This window comes from Cricetulus griseus (genome assembly GCF_003668045.3).
Source record: "Cricetulus griseus strain 17A/GY chromosome 1 unlocalized genomic scaffold, alternate assembly CriGri-PICRH-1.0 chr1_0, whole genome shotgun sequence".
NCBI lineage: Eukaryota > Metazoa > Chordata > Mammalia > Rodentia > Cricetidae > Cricetulus > Cricetulus griseus.
In genome coordinates, this window is record NW_023276806.1 from 183,006,219 (window position 1) to 183,025,232 (window position 19,014).

General features: G+C 39.5%; 1 pseudogene; it reads right to left on the reverse strand.

The window, feature by feature from the left end:
• Positions 1 to 789: 789 nt before the first annotated feature.
• On the reverse strand, positions 790 to 13,295 carry LOC113832827 (annotated as a pseudogene).
• Between the last annotated feature and the right edge of the window lie 5,719 nt (positions 13,296 to 19,014).

Here is a 19,014-nt window from a genome sequence, read left to right on the forward strand (position 1 = left end):
TTGGTGTAAACATGTCTAATACTCTGATGTCTCTCCTCTTCCAGTGGGTAGAAGCATGACTGCTACTGGAGCCTTGGCACTCTCTGGGTGGGCTGGATCCTGCTCGGATGGGATCTGCAGTGCAAAGTTCCCAGGCCTCACATATATCCCCAGCAGGGCAGAGGAAGGCAGGCCAGAAACAGGCCTAAGTTTACTTCATCCCGTGGTTGGAGATGGGGACTAGGACCCTGGCAGTCTCTGGGTGAGCTGGATACCACCAGGATGGGATCCACAGTCACAGTCCCAGGCCTCAGGTGGCCCTAACCTAGACTTTCCAACATTACATTTTGTATAGTTGACCACTTTCAGGTCTAATATTCCATATATAACCTATTAGCCATAATGAAAATGAAAATGATAACCTACTGATATATGAATATATATAATGTATTATATATAATATATACAATAATATATAAACTATTTTGATAATCATATCTACAATTTTATAATTATGTAAAATAAGATAGGGTTCTTAGGTTGAAAACACAGGCCATCTGTAGGTATTAGTTTGTTAATCTTATACTTGTCACTTTCTGGTATTAATACTTAATGTTTGCCTGAAACTCCCTGGTACTTTCTATCTTTTAGGCATTCCCATTGCACTGATCCAAATAAATTTTCCAAATTACTAGTGCTTTCATAAATCCATTGAAAGGAAAATGTAGCCACTCTCAAGTATCAGGAAACCTCAAGACTCACAATCCACCCACCCATGTCCAATCTCCATCCCATTTCCTAAAATGGCATCTACCCCTGTGTTATCATGGCGATGATGGTGTTCAGAAGGCTGCAGGTATGATGGTGAACTTGCTTGCTGCAAACCGCTTTTGTTTGTAAAACATGACAGTAGCAAAACTGATGATAGCCACAGTGAACAAAAAATGCTTGAAGCCCAATCCTGCGGTGCAATTCTTTGATGTGCACCGCAGAATATGCAGGCCTTGAGAATGCCAGAAAAACTTAAAGATCCTGAAGACTCAAAAGACTGGGAGTGTGGAAAAGGCTCCACTGACCTCCTCATTATCTGTCATGTCCAGCCCAATGTATTCAGGCAGGATCGCCACCACATCATGATACTCATATCACTGAGCACAAAATGATAATGGCTAGGTGCTGTGGGTAGGTGTTATAAGTATTCAAAGGTGAAGATCAAGACACAGGCATTATCCAAGAAGAAGGCCACTGTGTACCATTCCCTACATGTCAGCTCTTTTATGTGGCCTGGGCTAGACCCACATGGAACTGTTTCTACCACATTTGTGATGACTGAGATTGCAATGAAGAACCCAGTCACCTAGCAGAACTCCAGTGTCATGGTGCTAGTGTGAGAGTTCTCAAAGGCCCACCAGACCTTCTGCCTAGCAGTCGTGTTGAGCAGTGCAATCTCTCCTGTGTTGTCAGTGTACGTATCATCCTGCAGGCACTCTTCATTCTGCCACCTGAGGTCTTTGTACACCTCATAAAAGCAGTTGTCACTAATTTCTGGGATGAGGGCAAAGAAGGCCAATTCTTCATCATAAATAGAAATGCACTCATGACAGGGATAGTGAAGCTTCCCTGTGTGGTAGAAATTGAGGATGTGGCAGAAGATGTCTGGGTCATGGTCAAAGAAATATGGTTGTGTCTCTGGGTGGTAGAAAAAGTCTCTCAGAACTGCCCAGGACCCTTGTCCCCCCTCTGCCCTCTGCCCTCTGCCCCTTGTGCCTGAGGTGAGTCTGGGCGCTGCTCTGCCCCCAACCTCCCCCATAACCACCTGCCTGATTCTTCCTGAGACTACCCCTGGACAAGAGTAGACATGCCCAGATCGGAAGGCCCACCCTGTGTCCAGACACACCTCAACCTTGTCCTACCTAGGCCCTCTGCCTGACGCCTGGGAGAGTGAGAGACCCCACCTGTGCCCACTGGAAGAAGGGACGGGAAGATGACAGAATCAGAACACACTCAACAACAGAAAAACAATATGACACCACCAGAATCTAGGGAATCCACACCAGTAAGATTTGACAAGCACAATGCAGAGGATGAAGAAGAAATGGACCTTAAAAATTATCGTATGCACTCAGGAGGCAGAGCAGGTGGATCTCTGTTAGTTCGAGGCCAGCCTGGTCTCCAAAGTGAGTGCCAGTATAGGCCTCAAAGCTACACAGAGAAACACTGTCTCTAAAAACCAAAAAAATAAAATTATCTTATGAAGATGATAGACACCATTAAAGAGGAAGTAAGAAACTCCCTTTAAAAACATAAGAAAAAAACAAGCAAAAAATTACATAAAATGGAGGAAAAGACAAACCAAAAAATTCAAAAAATAAACAAATCTCTTAAACAATCTAAAGAAAGCCAAGAAAAAAGTACCAAACAAGTGAAGGAAAAAATTCAATCAGGTCACGGTTTGAAAGCAGAATTAGAAGCAATAAAGAAAACACGGAATTAGGGGATGCTGGAAATACAAAAGCTGGGAAATGATTAGGAACCAAATTAATATTGTTAGTGCATTTTCTTTTAGTGTTTTCTTTCTTTATTTATTTTTTTAATTTTCCTTTTTTCAGATTTTTATATTTAAATTAGAAACAAAATTGTTTTACATGACAATCCCATTTCCCTCTCCCTCCTGTCCTCCCCTACAGCCCTCCCCCCAACTAAAACCCTACCAATCACATATCCCTTCTGCTCCCCCTGGATGGTGAGGTCTTCTTTATGTGTCATCAGAGTCTGTTGTATCCTTTGGGATAGGGCCTAGGCCCACCCCCGTATGTCTTCCCTCTACATGGAATGGGCTCCCAAAGTCCATTCCTATGCTAGGGATAAGCACTGATGTAGTACAGGAGGTCCCATAGTTTCCGAGGTTTCCTCATTTAAACCCTTGTTCCTGTGTCTGGAACCTGGGTCTGGATACCTAGGTCTGGTATCCAGCTATCAGTCTGGGTAGCAAGAGTTTCCCTATGTTCAGGTCAGCTGTTTCTATGGGGTTCACCAGTCTGGTCTGGACCCCTTTGCGCTTCACTCCTCCTTCTCTGCATCTGGATTCCAGTTCAGTTCAGTGATTAGTTGTGGGTGTCTGCTTCTACTTCCACAACCTGATGGATGAGGGCTATCGGGTGGGATATCAGTCAGTCATCAATCTCATTATCAAGGGAGGTCATTTAAGGTAGCCTCTCCTCTGTTTCTTAGACTGTTCACTGGTATCATCTTTGTAGATCTCCAGACATTTTCCTACTGCCTGATTTTTCTGTAAACCTAAATTGTCTCCCTCTATTATGGCATCTCCATTCTTGTTATCATCTATTCTTCCCCAGACTCAAACTTTCTGCTCCCTCATGTCCTCTGCATTCCTCCTCTTCTTCCCTTCTCATTCTCCTAGCTCCCTCCCCCTCTTCCTGTGCTCCCAATTTGCTCAGGGAATCTTGACCCTTTCCCCTTCTTCAGGGGACAATGTATATCTCTCTTGGGGTCCTCTTTGCTTAATAGTTTCTCTGGCAGTGTGGATTGTAGGCTGGTAATCCTTTACTCTGTCTAAAATCCGCATATGAGTGAGTACATACCATAGTCCTCTTTTTGTGGCTGGGTTACCTAAGAATGGTTTCTTTTAGTTCCATCCATTTTCCTGCAAATTTCAAGATTCCATCGTCCACCCCCCACCCTGCTGAGTAGTCCTCCATTGTGTAAATGTACCACATTTTCTCTATCCATTCTTCAGCTGAGGGGCATCTAGGCTTCTTCCAGGTTCTGGTTATTACAAATATTGCTGCTATGAACATCATGGAACAGATTTCCTTGTATGAATGTTCTTATTTTCACTATCTGGCTAAGACTGGAATTGCTGGATCTTGTGTTAGATTGATTCCCATTTTCCTGAGAAATCACCATAATCATTTCCAAAGTAACTATACAAGTTGGCACTCCCAGCAGCAATAAAGCAATGTTCCCCTTTCTCCACATCCTCTCCAGCATAAACTGTCATTGGTGTTTTTGATTTTGGCCATTCTGACAGGAGTAAGATGGTATCTCATTTTTGTTTTGATTTGCATTTCCCTGATTGCTAAGGATGTTGAACACTTTCTTATGTCATCAATCTCCTTATCAGGAGAGGACATTTAAGGCAGCCTCTCTACTGTTGCTTAAATGGTTAGTTGGTATCATCCTTGTAGATCTCTGGACACTTCCCTAGTGCCTGATTTCTCTTTAAACCTATACTAGAAGCACAGTTATCTAAACTAGAAAAGAACACATTCTTCAGAAGGTCATATGCGGCATGGTGCAAGATGAATTGAGTCAAATAGTTTGTGGAAAAGAATTTTTCATCTAAGTAGCTGTGTTCTGCTAGAAACTTTCAAATATGGTTCACTTGATATAGCAAGCCACCCTTGAATGAAGTACACTAGCTTACTTTTTTTTTTGTAAAATCATGTGGTCACTTTTAATATAGCATACAAAATTGAACTTTTATAAAAGCAGAAAAATGCAATACTCAAATTTGGTTAGTAAAAACAAACCCTGTATTACTTCATTTTGTAAAATGGTAGTATATAAATCTTGTTTTTTTGCTAAGCCTGTGTTAGATTGCAATTTAAATAAAGAAAATCAGTTACTTAATAGATGTTATTAAGCAGGTTTTCCTTTAAAGTTGTTCCAGTCACTTAGGTAAATACTAATTGAGAGAGCTTATTAAGGTTTGTTCTGCTATGTATATGAATTCTCCTTCTTGCCCATTTTGTGAAATGCTTGTAGTGATAGTTCTCCCACTGACCTTAGCAGGAGTTTGGTGATAAGGATTCAAGGAGCAACCAATCTTGAATACTTATTGAGGAATTGTCTTTGATAAACTTATTCAAATTTTCTGTATTTTTTATCCATGCATTGTTTTCTCCTTTGAAAGTATAAGCACAACATGTCTCCCTTCCTTTTCCTCCCTCCAACCTTTTATTACTATCTGTGTAAGTTGTTCCCCAATAAAACACCCATTTACCATTGATCTTGGGTCTAGTGAACTCATTATCCCCACCTTCATGAAGGTACTTGTGGTAGATTTTTATATGTCTAATTTCTCTGGAACATCAAATATTGTGTAATTTCTCTGAAAATTTAGGCACTGATACATGACAATCTGTTTTCCATTTTTAAATTATTTATTTGTATTTTATGTGCATTGGTGTTTTGCTTGCATATATTTCTGTGTGAGGGTATTGGATCCCCTGGAATAGGAGTTACACACAGTTGTGAGCTGCCATGTTAGTGCTGGGAATTGAACCCAGGTCCCCTGGAAGAGCAGTCAATACTCTTAACCACTGAGCCATCTTTCCAGGCTATCAATCAGATTTTCAAAGAGTGAATTTTATTGGTCCCTAAACAATACAATTGACCCCCTTCCTGATATCTTGCCCCCACCCTAATTTCTCTACTGAGTTTGTGCTAAAACTCAGCCATCATGAACCAGTTTCGACTACCTTTTTATTCTCACACTAACCAGGATATTAAAATAATTCCCTCCTGTTGTGGAGGTGTGGTGGATATTTGTGTAGGGGGGAAACAGAAATGATCCTTGATCCTTTAAAAAAAAAAACCTGAGGGTATTGGATTTACTTGATGCATAAAAGAAATATTAAGACTGAGATCTCTTTTAATGACCAAGATGAGAAAGGCCAGGAACACTCAGGTAAGTCTTACTTATATTTCCCTGCCTAGTGATCAGTTTCATAGAGAATATTTTAAGATATAAATGGAAAAACTGTCTTTATTGTAAATGCACAAAAACGTTACATACTTACAGGTAGTAAACATGTAATTTTGTAATTATGTAATTGTAATTATGCTACTCATTTTAATTTAACAGTTGAAGGTTTTTAAATATTAGAGACTCCTTTCTTTGTTGGCATTAAATGTAATATGGTATTTTGTAAAAAATGTAGGCATAAATTCTGCAGAAAATATTAGGAAAAGTTTTTGAAATTCTACTCTGCGTTGAGCTGGGTTTGTGTGTATACTTCTAGTTGAGTATTGGCCCACATAAATCACTTTAAGATAATTTATGTAGTTTATCACCTGGAAAGGATTAAAACATAAGTGTAGTTCACATAGACACAGTTAGTGCCTTTTTTGGTACCATGTTGAAACATTCCCTAATGAAATGTGTTCTTTCCCACTTTGTAGACTGTGTCAGGGTACACCATTCCTCCAGGACATCAGGTATGTTTTTCTCCCACTATCATTCAAAGACTGAAAGACTCCTGGGTAGAGAGTTTGGAATTTAACCCTGACTGCTACTTACAGGATAACCCATTATGAGGACAGAAGTTTGCCTATGTGCCATTTGGAGGTAATGAGATGACTGATTGCATTTTCAGTTGAAGTGTGTGCTTCTGTAACATACCTGTCCTTCTTCAATAAACCATCCTGTAATTCCTTTAACAGAGAGAGAAGGGGAAAGAGAGGCAGAGAGAGAAGGGATAGAGGAAGAGGAAGAGGAAGAGGAGAGGGAGATCTTTCTCCTCCTGGGGAAAGGACTGCACCTTTTGGGGAACAGAATTTACGTAAAGTGGAATATTTCATAAATCTACGAGTAAATCTTTGTATAATGCCCCATTGCTCTCTGACCCATGTCCTTTTATTAGTTCCAAACATATGAAGACCTTGAACTTTACATCATTATCTAATACACTTAACATAAGATACAAAAGATTATAGATTAGCAATTTAATGGGCCATTAGATCAGAAGTTCAGCTTCTGTAATGAGAGAGGAGGCATCACTAAACTGGTGTCTGTCTCTACTGCGTTTATGTACTAAACTGCTTCTGTACCTTATGTAGCAACATGTTCCATTTCTAGACAGCTTCCATTATTAAATTCTTGTAATGTCCTGTCTATAAATGATCCCAAGCAGTGTTGGCTGTATCTCATTCCAGTCACTGCTCTGCCTTCATTGTAATTTGCTTATAAATATATTTTATGTAACATATTCTTAGTAATCAGCATTTTTCACTTCTTTTGTTGATTCAGTTAGGATATTTCTTTGTGACTATTAACAGTTATTTAACTTTTTACTTTAAGCCAGAATTATCTTAAATATCGTCTAAGTGGCTCCTACAGATAAATGCTTGATGGGCTATGTAAGCATGGTGATAAGCCATGTTCAATTGTGTTTTTTTCATTAGCACAAAAAATGTTTGCTACAAAATTCCCAATTGTTTTTCTTTTCCTTAATTTATGTTTTGAGAAAGGATCTTACTATTTACCTTTCCATGGCCTGGAACTGAATCGGCAGATCACATTGACATCTAATTTATGGAGACTGGCCTGCCTCTGCTTTATGAGTGCTGGGATTAAAAACATGTACCACAGTTGTGGGCCCATCCAAAAATTCAACCAAAAGCAACATTCATGGCCATTGTCTTTCCCCAGCCTCATGTCAGTAATGTGACTTCTTTACTAAACCTTAATGATTTTACTATTGATGATCTAGGATTGTCTTGAATTATTTTAATGCCAGAAAGGTATGAACATGGTGCTTCTTAGTCTCCGCACAAACCCATGTTGCAGCATTTTTTAAATTCTTCAATGTAGTCTATGTTTTAGGTTGCTCTGGACTTGTTTCCCTGTGAATTTTATAATTCATAGCTTCTGCATTTGCAGATTTTGGTTTAAGTATAGATGTTATTTGGGGTGTATTAAATCCCCTTCTGTTATCATTGCAGTGGACATTTAGAGTGTTGACTGACAGGTTCCCTCTTATTTAACACTAGGCCTCTCTTGGGACTGATATTCTACACATATATACACAAGGTAGCTTACCAACTCAAGATTTGAACTTTCTTTATATCGACCCAAAGGGACTCTGCACCAGCAAGACCAGAACCTCCCAACACAGATGAAGCAGAAGAGAGCAGCCTTAAATACAACTTCATGCAAATGATAGAGACACTAAGAGAGGAAATGAGAAAATCTTTCAGAGAAATGGAAGAAAAGACAAACCAAAAGATACAAGAATTCAACAAATCTTTGAAGGAAAGCCAAGAAAATACAATCAAACAGCTGAAGGAAGCAATTCAGACAGTTCAAGACCTGAAAATTGAAATAGAGACAATGAAGAAAACACAAACTGAGGGAATGCTGGAATTAGAAAAGCTGAATAAACAATCAGGAACCACAGATGCAAGCATAACCAATAGAATACAAGAGATGGAAGACAGAATCTCAGACTATGAAGATAAACTAGAGGAAATAGATTGATCAACCAAAGAAAATCTTAAGTCCAACAAAAACTTAACATTTAATATACAGGAAATATGAGACACTGTGAAAAGACCAAACCTAAGGATAATAAGTATAGAAGGTAAAGACACAAATCAAAGGTGCAGAAAACATATTCAACAAAATCATAGAAGAAAACTTTCCCAACCTAAAGAAAGACATGCCAATGAAAGTAAAAGAAACCTACAGAATGCCAAATAGAGTGGACCACAAAAAAGTCCCCATGTCACATAATAATTAAAACACAAAACATACAGAGTAAAGAAAGAATATTGAGAGCAGCAAAGGAAAAAGGCCAAGTAACATATAAAGGCAAACCTATGAGAATTACACTGGACTTCTCCATGGAAACTCTGAAAGACAGAAAGTCCTGGATACATATTCTTCCAACTCTAAGAGAACATGGATGCGATCCCAGACTACTATGCCCAGCAAAGCTTTCTATCACTATAGATGGAGAAAATAAGGCATTCCATAACAAAACCAGATTGAAACAATACATAGCCACCAATCCAGTCCTATAGAAGTACTGGAAGGAAAGCTCCAATACAAGGAAGTTAACTACACTCACAAAAACATGGGAAATAGATAATCCCACTTTACCAAAAGCCAAAAGAAAAAGCAGGGTAAACCCATACACAATACCACTACCAACAACAAATCAAAGACAAACAAGAATAAGCACTCCATGGTCCTTAATTTCTCTCAATATTAATGGTCTAAACTCACCTATAAAAAAGACACAGGATAACAGAATGGATACAAAGACAGAATCCATCCTTCTGCTACATAAAAGAAAAAACATCAACTTCAAAGATAGACATTACCCCAGAGTAAAAGGTGGGAATAAGATATTCCAATTAAATGAACCCAAGAAACAAGCTGGGGTAGCTATCCTAGTATCTAACAAATTAGACTTCAAACTAAAAATCAATCAAAAGAGAAGAAGAATGTCATTTCATATTCATTACCTGAAAAATCCATCAGAATGAAGTCTCAATTCTAAACATCTATGCCCCAAATACAAATGTATCAATGTTTGTAAAAGAAACATTATTAAAACTCAAATAGAAAATAAGACCTCACACAGTTATAGTGTGAGACTTCAACACCCCACTCTCATCACTGGACAGATCCACAAGATAGAAACTTAACAAAGAGGCAAAGGAACTTATAAAAGTTATGACATCTATAGAACATTCCATCCAAACACAAAAGAATACACTTTATCTTCAGCATCAAATGGAACCTTCTCTAAAATCAGCCACATACTTGGCAACATAGCAAAACTCAATAGGTACAAAATAATGAAATAAAACTCCGTGTCTTATCAGACCACTGTGCTTTAAAGTTAGAACCCAAGTACATCACAAATTGCAGAAAACCTACCAACTAATGGAAATTGAACAACTTGCAATTGCACCATTCCTGGGTCAAGGAAGAAATAAAGAAAGAAATTAAAGACTTCCTAGAATTCAATGAAAATGAAGACACAACATACCCAAACTATGGGACACTTTGAAAGCAGTGTTAAGAGGAAAGTTCTAAGCTCTAAGTGCTCACATGAAGAAACTAGAGAATAGTCACACCAGAGAGTTGACATCACAACTGAAAGCTCTAGAACAAATAGAATCAAATTCACCCTGGTGTGGTAGACACCAGAAAAAAATCAAACTGAGGGCAGAAATCAGCAAAGGTGAAACAAAGAAAACAATTAAAAGAAACAATGTAACAGAGTTGGTTCTTCTAGAAAATCAACAACATAGACAAACCTTTATCCAAACTAACCAAAAGGCAGAGACAGAACAGGCAAATTAACAAAATCAAAAATGAAAAGGGTGACATAACAACAAACAATGAGGAAATCCAGAGAATCTTCAGGTCATACTTTGAAAACCTTTATTCCACAAAATTTGAAAATTTAAAGTAAATGGACAATATTCTGGACAGATATCACTTACCAAAATTAAATCAAGAACAGATAAGCAATTAAACAGACCTATAACCTCTAAGGAAATAGAAGCTGTCATCAAAAGTCTACCAACCAAAAAAAAAAGCCCAGGGCCAGATGTCTTCAGTACAAATTTCTAAAGAAATTCAAAGAAGAGCTAATACCAATACTCCTCAAATTCTTCCACACAATAGAAGCAGGAGGGACATTGCCAAACTCTTTTTATGAGGCTACAATTACCTTGGTACCCAAGCCACACAAAGACACAACTAAAAAAGAGAACTACAGGCCAAAATCCTTCATGAACGTTGATACAGAAATACTCAATAAAATACTGGCAAACCGAATACAAGAACATATCAGAAAAATCATCCACCATGATCAAGTAGGCTTCATCCCTGGGATGCAGGGTTGGTTCAACATACAAACATCCAACAATGTATTCCACCATATAAACAAACTGAAAAAGAACACCATATGATCATCTAAGTAAATGCTGAAAAGGCCTTTGAAAAATCCAACACCCCTTCAGGATAAAGGTCCTGTTGTGATCAGGGATAACGGAACATACCTGAAAATAATAAAAACAGTACACAGTAAACCAACAGCCAACATCAAACTAAATAAAGAAAAACTCAAAGCGTTTCCTCTAAAATCAGGAACAAGACAAGGCTGTCCACTGTCTCCATATCTCTTCAATATTGTACTTGAAGTGCTAGCTAGAGCAGTAAGAAAACAAAAGGAGATCAAGGGGATACAAATTGGAAAGGAAGAAGTCAAACTTTCACTGTTTGCAGATGGTATGATAGTTTACATAAGTGACCCTAAAAACTCTACCAGGGAGCTCTTACCGCTGTGAAACAAATTCACCAAAGTGGCAGGATACAAGATTAACTCCAAAAAAATCAGTAGCACTACTATATGCAGATGATAAGAGGGCTGCAAAAGAAATCAGTGAAACATCACCCTTTACAAAAGCCAGAAACAACATAAAATATCTTGGGGTAACACTAACCAAATGAGTGAAAGACCTGTACAGCAAGAACTTTGAGTCTTTAAAGAAAGAAATTAAAGAAGATCCCAGAAAATGGAAAGATCTCCCATGATCTTGGATAGGTAGGATCAACATAGTAAAAATGCCAATCTTGCCAAAAGCAATCTTCAGATTCAATGCAATCCCCATCAAAATCCCAACAGAATTCTATACTGACCTTAAAAAAAAAACAATTCTAAATTTTTTGTGGAGAAACAAAAGGCCTAGGACCTAGGATAGCAAAAAAAAAAAAAAAAAAAAAAAAAAAAAAAAAAAAAACTGTAAAATAAAGGAACTTCTGGAAGCATCACCATCCCTGATTTCAAGCTCTATTACAGAGCTATAGTCCTGAAATAGTATTGTGCCAGCTTAGTATTGGCATAAAAGTAGACAGGTAGACCAATGGAATCAAATCGAAAACCCTGATATTAACCCACACACCTATGAACACCTGATTTTGGACAAAGACGCTGAAGATATGCAATGGAATAAAGAAAGCCTTCCAGGGTCTTAACCCAGAACCTTAGTAACCCCAATCACCAGGCAGATTCGAAAGCTTGATGCAAACAGTATGAAGCTTGGTTGTCTTTCACCCACCTGCCATGGAGGATGACTAGCAAAGACAGCTAGAACCGGATGCATAGGGATCTTGTAGGGCAGCGTAAGGGGAGTACCTAGGGGTACACACAGGCTCAGTATTGGTGTGCCTCCAAGCTTGGAGAGTTTGCCCTGTGTTGATTGGCCAACTGGTTGTTATGGCCCATAGGCCCTCCCAGGGTGGTTGCTATGCTCTGCGCATCATTGCTGTGTACTTGTCCATAAAGCACACCCAGAGCCGTAAAGCATAGCAACACTAGCTAACCTCTGATTGGTTCCTTGCCACAATGCAGGATCTGACCTCTTAGTGACCAAGGCAAGGTCATGGCAAGCATGTGTTACTGTCATGGCTGCCAAAATGGGGAGCTGGTCCCTTCAAAAGCATCTTCAACAAATGGTGATAGCATAAATGGATGCTGGCATGTAGAAGACTGCCATGCACAAACTTCAGTCCAAATGTATCAAAGACCTCAACATAAATCAAGCCACACTGAAGTTCTTAGAAGAGAAATTGGTAAGTACCCTTGAACAAATTGGTAAAGGAGACAGCTTCCTGAACATTACACCTGTAGCAGAGACATGGGATTGACAATTAGTAATAGGACCTCCTGAAACTGAGAAGCTTCTGTAAAGCAAAGGACACAGTCACCAAGACAAAATGGCAGCCCACAGAATGGGAAAACATATTCACCAAAATTTAGAAAGAAATCAAGACGCTAGTATCCAAAATACCAAATAATCCAATTGAAATGTAGGGTACAGAACTAAATAGATAATTCTCAATAGAGGAATCTAAAATGGCTGAAAGATACATAAGGAAGTACTGAACATCCTTAGTCATCAGGGAAATGCAAACCAAAACAATTCTGAGATACCATTTTACACTTTTCAGACTGGCTAAAATCAAAATCACCAATGATAACTTATTCTGGAGAGGATGTGGAGAAAGGGGAACATTGCTTTATTGCTGCTGGGAGTGCCAACTTGTACAGTTACTTTGGAAATCATTATGGTGATTCCTCAGGAAAATGGGAATCAATCTACCACAAGATCCAACAATTCCAGTCCTAGGAATATACCCAAAAGAAGCACATTTATACAACAAGGACATCTGTTAAACAATCTTCATAGCAGCACTATTTGTAGTAGCCAGACCTGGAAGCAACCTAGATGGAAGGAGAAAATGTGTTACATGTACACAATGGAGTACTACTCAGTGGAAAAAATAAACAATGGAATCTTGAAATTCACAGCAAAATGGATGGAACTAGAAGAAACCATTCTGAGAGAGGTAACCCAATCACAGAAAGACAAACATGGTATGCACTCACTCATATATGGATTTTAGACATAGAGCAAAGGATTGCCAGCCTACAAACCATACCGCCAGAGAAGCGAGGAACAAAGAGGACTCTAAGAGGGGCATACATTGTCACCTGGAGAAGAGGAAAGGGACAAGATCTCCTGAGCAAACTGGGAGTATGGAGGGAGGGGAGAGAGAGCTAGGAGAATGAAAAGGGGAGGAGAGGAGGGATGAGGAGGACATAAGGGAGTAGGATGGTTGTGTAGGGGGACGAATAGAGGAGTGCAAAATAAGAGATACCATAAGAAACGGAGCCATTATTGGTTTAAAGAGAAATCAGTCACTAGGGAAATGTCCAGAGATCTACAAGGATGATGCCAACTAACCATCAAAGCAACAGTGGAGAGGCTACCTTAAATACCCTCCCCTGATAATGAGACTGATGACTAAAATAAATGCCAACCTAGAGACTTCATCCAGCTGGTAATGGAAGTAGAAGCAGATACCCACCACTAAACACTGAACTGAACTAGAATCCAGTTGCAGAGAAGGACCAGTGATGAGGCTGGTGAAACCCACTGAAACAGCTGACCTGAATAAGGTGGTGCTCTTGGTCCCAGTCTGATCGCTGGGAAACGAGCCCTGAACTGATCCAGACCCCATGAATGTGGGTGTCAGTGAGGAGGCCTGGGAAATCTCTGGGACCTCTTGTAGTGGATCAGTACTTATCCATAGCATAGGAATGGACTTGGGGGTCCATTCCACATAGAGGGATACCCCCTCAGCCTAGACACATGGGGAAGTGCCTAGGCCCTATCCCAAAGGATATGAGGCTCTGAAGACCCCCTATGGAAGGCATCACTCTCGGTGGGGCGCAGAAAAAGGGTGTGGGATAGGTAGGTTGGTAGTGTGGAACAGGGGAGGAAAGGGAATTGGGATAAACATGTAAAACTATCTTGTGTCTAATTTAAATTTAAAAATGGAGAAAAACACAAAAAATGCAATCACAATCACCATTTTCTTCTAACACTGGAAATAGCTGAGCTTCCAAGTGATTTACAGTCTCACTTTAGGTACCAGTTGACATCCTTCTATTACACTGTTGCCCATCTCCTGCTTATCTAAAACAAATGACACACCAGGTGAAAGAGGTAAGAATTTATTTATTTTATTTAAAATACAATACAGCTATTTAAAACTAATTTGACAACTATTATCACTTATAGTAATAATATCGATTATCTCTTTTGTGAAACGAAATAATTTCATTGAATAAAACAGTTTTCAGGAGCACCAAACTGAATGCTTCTAGCTGGCTGCAGATTCCCACCAGGGGGTGAGCACACACTTTGTCTTGAAGTGTCCATTTCTTTGTCTCCGGTCCCAATCTCCTCCCTGCCATTGTTAAGAACATTTAATGGCAACACACTCCTTTTGTCTGCTTTCTGGAGACATTCCATAGCAGTTGGAAATTCATTGCCCTGTAACAAAGAAAAATTAAGTGAAGAGGGGTGTAGAGACAATGGAATTAACAACCAGGAAGTCAGATGAGAAAGAATGGAATGCCCATGGTAATTTTTTTTCAAGACAGGGTCTCCCTGTGTAGAACTAGGTGTCCTGGAACTAGCTCTTGGAGACCAGGCTGGCCTTGAACTCACGGAGATGCAAATGCCTCTGCCTCCCAAGTTCTGGGATTGAAGGCATGTGCTACCATCAACCAGTGGTAAATTTTCGTCATTAAAATTTCTCAGAAATTTTGTCCAAAAAAAAATCTGTCTGGGTTTGTTGCAGAGAGATGGACCTTAATTTCTAAATATTACTGTGCATTTCCTAGAAAGCAGGGATGTTCTTGTTTTTATTATTTACTTACTGACTCATTGGTGTGTCTGTGTACATGCCTCTGCTCCACATTGGGGATGTGGTAGTCAGAGGACAATCTGTGGGGATTGGTTTTCTCCTTCTACCATGTGGGTTTCAGGGGTCAGACTGAGGTTGTCAGGCATAGCAGCCAACACCCTTACCTGCTGAGATATCTCTGTGGTGCAGAAACATTCTACACAGCCACAATACTCTTGCAAGAGTGATGAACATATTATGCTATCTAACATAGGGAACTAAGCATAAATTTTCACCAAATGTCCTTTCCAGGAAAATGAAAAGTGGTACTAATAAGTCATTGGCAACCTTGAAAAAACTGGGGTGTACAGCTTAATTTGTCCTTTTTTTTTAATCAAAAAAAGTAAAACAAAGCCCCCAAAACAATCCTATTTTGTACTAATTTAAGCCAGTGCTCTTGTATCCCCTCAGCTACCATGGTCACAAAGAAGTAACATTTAAACCAAGAGCAACAAGAAAGAGGAACAAGTAGGAAAGACTGGAGGAGGATGGGTAACACTAGGAAAAAGGAATATCATTCAACAAAGCCCAGGAGGGAGAGTTTCAGTTCATCTGGCTGAGATGCTGATGTATTGCAGTCCTGACCTGATACTCAAGGACCTGGCATGGCCTGCAGTCACAGCTGTGGTAGATTATTATTCTAAGGTGTTACTTTTGTTTGGGCTGCATTTGTTTAACACATGTGTTACTGTGTCTGTCTCAAACACCTGGTGGTCCTAATAAAGAGCTGAACGGCCATTGACGATGCAGGAGCAAGGGAAGGAGGGCATGGCAGACAGAGTGAATAAATAGAACAGAAGCAGTGGAGCAGCAAGTAGACAAGGAGAGAAGGACATCAGGAACCAGCCACCCAGCTGCCCAGCCACCCAGCCACACAGCCACACAGCCGCCCAGCCACCCAGCAGACCAACCACGGAGTAATAAGGAAAGTAAGATATGCAGAAGGAAGAAAGATAAAAGCCCAGAGAAAAAAGGCAGAAGGGCTTCTTCCTTACTGATGAGATGATTTCTAATTGCTGCATTTGCATTTCATTGGACTCTGACATCCTCTTTAGTGTCACATTCTTTTCTTTTTCTAGCATTTCAAGTTTTATTTGGTTACTTGCGATTTCAGCTGCATGTTTACACTCGAGCTCTTTCTGGAACTCAGACACAGCAGCGATCTTGGCTTTCAAGTCTTCCACAATGTGGAGGGATATGTGTGTATATTTTTTGTTTGAGACAGGGTTTCTCTGTGGCTTTTGGAGGCTGTCCTGGAACTAGCTCTTGTAGACCAGGCTGGTCTCCTCAAACTCACAGAGATCTGCCTGCCTCTGCCTCCCGAGTGCTGGGATTAAAGGTGTTTGCCGCCAAAGCCAGGTGAATTGTGTGTATCATTTAGTTTACTTTCTGGCTCAACTATGTTTTCATGGTGTCCACTGACCACCTATCTCAAAACATTGCATTCTTCTAAAAGAGTATTTTACTGTAACTGAAGCACACGTTGCTCTCTCTTAACTACCCAGAGCTCCAGGCTGAGGTTCTCCTTTTGAGAAAGAGTATCTTGCAATTTTATATTCTGTCCACGTATTACCATATTGAATATGTCTAGCTGTTCTTTATGCTGTTTATATAGATTGCACATATTGACTGCAGTACTTGCATATGATGCCAAGACAGATTCCATTTCATCTTTATGGTAGGATTGAAAATCCTCTAACTGAGATTCGTGTTGTTTTATTAATTCTTCCTTCATATGCATTATTTCTCTTCCATGAAATTCATCTAGCTCCACTTGGAGGTGGTGTAATTTCCTCCTTGCTTCACTATCAGTGCTCTGCTCTGTGCCAGTGTCTGTAAAGTTATTATTGTAATTTTTCTGCTATAGGTCTTCAACTATCCTCATGAACTGTTAAATTTCTGAAAGATACTGGTTCTCTTTTTCTTTAGAACTGGCTAGATCTATTTTTAATCTTTGGGTTTCTTGGTCTTTTTCTGTAAGCTGTTCTCTTATGTCTGCTACTAATTTATCAATGGATTCTAACTGGTTCTGCAATACAGCAGATTTCTTCATCTGTTTTTCGTTCATGTAAATCATCAATGATGGTCTGCATTTTTTGCAGGATTTTATTGGCATGTTCTATTTTTTATCTTGTTCCTTTAGAAGAAAAAAAGAAAGTATAACAATTTCTGGTAACTTTGTTGTGCAACATTATTAACAAAAGACAGATGAACGTCACATTTTTACATCCTTCTATAAAGAGTAAATGTTGTGCCCACCCCTCAATTGTCCACATGATAAGACTTGGTTACCTAGAAACTTAGGAGCAAACAAGAGTTCTAGGGCAGCTCAGACATTCTTAGGAAGGAATAGAGAATTAAATTTGCTGTGGTAATTTTTTAAATTGAGGTAGGTAGGGAATATCTGGGAGAACAGAATGGAATATGATAACAATGTATTGTATGAGAAATTATAATAATAATAAAAATGAAAAAAATTGAATTAAAGCTATACACTCTGATTTGCTTAGCATGTATGAGATCCTGGGTTCTACTCCCAGCACTGCCAAGAAAGATTGAAACAAACAAAGAAGAAAAGAAAAGACTGCCAGGCTGACAAGATGGCACCGATGACCTGAGTTCACTATCCAGACAAATAAATTACTGCAATAGTTTTAAAAACCCACTAAACTTTTGCTAACTCATTAAATCTTCTCTTTTACAATTAACTGATTGATATCCCAGTTATTTAATATTTTGATAGCTAATTATAATATTAATCACTATCAGATTACTCCCAGAAAAGTATTTAAAAATAAGTTCAGGTTATTCCCATGAACTCTAGTGATCTGAAGATGTTCCAGTTATAGGAGACATTTCCATGAGTCTGTCTTCATTTCACTGTGTGACACATCTAGGGACATCTAGGACAACTGTAGTACATACGGCATATGGAGCTGGAACTACAATTTCAGCTCAAACAGAGACTTGAGAACAGAAAAGAAACTTTTGTGCAGTTCCCATTTGGGGTCAATTATGCCACTGTAGGTAACTGCTGGACACAGACAAATACATCAAGCATAGGCAATTCCCAATCCCATCAAAGCACCAAGTGGAGCAGAGGCCTAGTCAGAGTTTTGGATCTGTTATTTAGTTTTCTCTTTGGGCTTCTGACAGAAATACTAAGTATGAAATAAAATATACAGAACTGGTCATGGGCAGGTGAATTATATTACAAAGGTCCTTGGGAAACAGAGTTCAATGGGATTCTGAAGGAATGCATAATACATTGAAAGAAAAAAATGTCAAAGCTCAGACAGAAGAAAGCCCACTGAAGGAAGCGCTGAGAGTACCCATCTCTCTCTTTTTTATTTTTATTAATTCAAGTTAGGGAACAAGCTTGTTTCACATGTAAGTCCCTTCTCCCTCACCCTGCCCTCACCACCACCATCTCTCTGCCACCACCCCCAACGTACCCTGCATCCCATCCAACCACCATTCCACAGGCAGGGTAGGGCCCTCAAAGGGGATCTGCAAAGTCCACCAAATCTTCCTGTGCTGGGCCTGGGCCCTTCCCCAGGGCCAGAGTGTATCCCTTCATGTGGGATGGACTCTCAAAAGTCCATTCTTACACCAGGGAAAAATGCTAATCCCCTTCCAGAGGCTCCCTGGTGTGCAGAGGCCTCCTTATTGGCATCCATGTTCAGGGGGCTGGATCAGTCTTGTACTGGCCTCCCAGATAGCATCTGAGGTTGAAGTGCTCTCTCTTGTTCAGGCCAACTGTTTCTGTGGGTTTCTCCAACCTGGTACAGACAGACCCCTTCTATCTTCATATTACCCTCTCTTCAATTAAATTCCAGATTTAGCTGAGAGTATTTCTGTGGATGTCTGTCTATGCTTCCATCAGCCACTGGATGAGGGCTCTAGGATGGCATAAAGAGTAGTCATCAATCTCATTTTACGGGAAGAGC